A 2,500-nucleotide genomic window follows, 5' to 3' on the forward strand; every position below is an offset into this window, starting at 1 on the left:
CTCCTTCTGTTCGTTTGAGGTTGTCACTACTGCCACAAGTGGTGGAAAAGTGCATTACAACTGAGTACAGAGAAGCCAATTAAAAAACACTGATTTAGAGGAACAATAGCAACATGGAAGATATGAAAATGGTATTAATGGAAGACAAAGTGTAGTCCAGTATCATTTCATAAAAACAGTATTTATTTCAAAGTTTTTTGTTGGGTTTTTTTTTCGCTCCGGAGATTGAAGCACATAGTAAAGCAACGGTACAATGTTGAGAAAATATAAGTGTGATGCTGAATCATTTCTTTTTTTCCTCCCCTCTCCCGCTGTAATACTGGAATATTCTGCATGTATACTCAAATAATAACTTTTAAAATCGTACAAATCGGTACCATAAAACTCGACAGAAGAAGAATAAAAAAGAGGCTGAAAGAAGAAGAAGAAGAAGAAGAAGAAAAACAAGCAGCAAAGAAAAATCGTAACTCCGTCGCAGGCTGAACTGGTCGGACTGGAGAGTCCGACCAGTTCAGCCTGTGACGCCAAAGAAAGTGGTGATAATAATAATAATAATGATAATACTGATTAAAAAATAATTACAATAATTCAAAAATAAGGTTCAAGATGAAGGGTGGAGTGAAATGACTGTCCAAACACCACAAACACACAAAAATATTTCTACTCATGCCCGACAATTCGCAAGTGGAAAAAATCCAACATCTTTCATTAGTTAAAAAAAAGATTTGCAAGTATAAAAACTATTTTCTTAAGTTTAGCAGTAATATTCCACCCAGCACCCGAAGTTCGCGAAACAAGCCCAACCTGTAAGGTGACCTGTAAGTTTCCCGTCTCTTCTGTCCGCCATTTTACACCCCACCCTGCTTCTTCTTTATTTTTGGCGGACGGCACCATGCGCAAGAAATATTTTTTTTTAATAAAGAAAATTGTTTTTATGCTTGCTAACCGTTTTTTTCATTAAAAAAAAAAGTTTTTTTTAAATACAAAAAAAAATGTTTTTAATTAAAAAAAAAAGTTTTTTATACTTGTGAATCATTTTGTTACTTGCAAAAATGATTTTTACTCATGAATCGTTTTTTGTAATGGAAGAAAATAGTTTTCATATTTGCGAATAACTTTTTTAATTAGAGGAAATTGTTTTTATACTATTACATTTTTTTTTTACTTGCAGAATAACGTCTTAATACTTGCAAATCGTTTTCTTTACTAGCAGTAAATATGTTTTTTTACTTGTGAATATTTTTTTTAATGGAAGAAAACCGTTTATTTACTTGCAAATTGTTTTTTGGATTGGAAAAAAAAAGGTTTTGAGTTGCGAATCGTTTTTTAATGAAACCATTTTTTTACTTGCAGAATACTTTTTTATACTTACCAATATTTTCTTTTATTTATGAAGAAAATATTTTTTATGCTTGCTAACCGTTTTTTTAATGTTTTTAATAATTGTGAATCATTTTGTAACTTTTTTTAATGAAGAACATTTTTTTTTTTTTTACTTGCGAATTGTTTTTTCAAATAAAGAAAAATGTTTTTATACTTTTTGTAAAAAGAATAAAAACGTGTTATATACTCTACTTTTTATACTATTTTTTAATGACGAAAATAGTTTTTTTAATTGCAAATTATTTTTTTTAATTAAAGAAAATTGTTTTTTCTATTTGCGAATCGTTTATTTAACTAAAGAAAATAATTGTTATATTTGAATAATTTTGTTAGTTGCAGAATAATGTTGCAAAAAATTGATTATTTTTTTACACGTAAATGATTTTTTTAATGAAGAAAATTGTTTATTTACTTGCAAATTGTTTTTTTAATTGACTTTTTTTTTTTGATTTGCGGAAATTTTTTTTACTTGCAGAGTTGTTTTTGTATACTTGCAAATGTTTTTTTAATAAAGACAATTTTTTTTATGCTTGCTAATGTTTTTTTTAATAAACAAAAACGATTTTATGCTTGTGAATCCAATTTTTTGTTGAAAGAAAATAGTTTTTATATTTGCAGATCGTTTTATTTAATTAAAAAAAATAGATTTTTATACTTGTGAATCGTTTTTTTTTATTAGATTTTTTTTTCTATTTGCGAATCATTTTTTTTCATTAAAGAAAACATTTTTTATACTTTTTTTTTTTTTTAAGAAAATTTTCATTTTTTTTATTTGCGAATTTTTTTTTTTCAAATAACGAACATTTGTTTTTAAATTTGCAAATCGTTTTTTTTTAGCTAAAGAAATTCGGTTTTTTACACTTGCGAATCGTTTTTTTTACTTGCAAAAAATAGTTTTTTTTAATTTAACATGTAAATTGTTTTTTAATCAATAAAATGTTCATTATCCTTGCAAATCGCTACATTACTTGCAGAATATTAATTTTTTTGATTTTTATTAAATTGAGAAAAAAACATTTTTTTTGACTTGGGCGTGAGTAAAAACATTTTAGTGTGTTTGTGGATTTTTGGCAGCGTTCCGACTCCATGATGGCGTCCCGGCTGCACGTTAGCAACA

At 26.7% G+C, this 2,500-nt stretch overlaps 1 protein-coding gene across 1 annotated transcript in view; it reads right to left on the reverse strand.

Annotated features, from left to right (window-relative positions):
- Positions 1-2,310: 2,310 nt before the first annotated feature.
- The window catches only part of cdh11 (cadherin 11, type 2, OB-cadherin (osteoblast)), a 172,977-nt gene continuing 172,787 nt past the window's right edge, over positions 2,311-2,500 (reverse strand). The window contains exon 16 of the mRNA XM_061966574.2: positions 2,311-2,500. This exon is cut by the window's right edge and continues 1,113 nt beyond it. The gene's annotated coding sequence lies outside the window, so the exon portion shown is untranslated.

This window comes from Nerophis lumbriciformis, linkage group LG02 (genome assembly GCF_033978685.3).
Source record: "Nerophis lumbriciformis linkage group LG02, RoL_Nlum_v2.1, whole genome shotgun sequence".
Taxonomy (NCBI): domain Eukaryota; kingdom Metazoa; phylum Chordata; class Actinopteri; order Syngnathiformes; family Syngnathidae; genus Nerophis; species Nerophis lumbriciformis.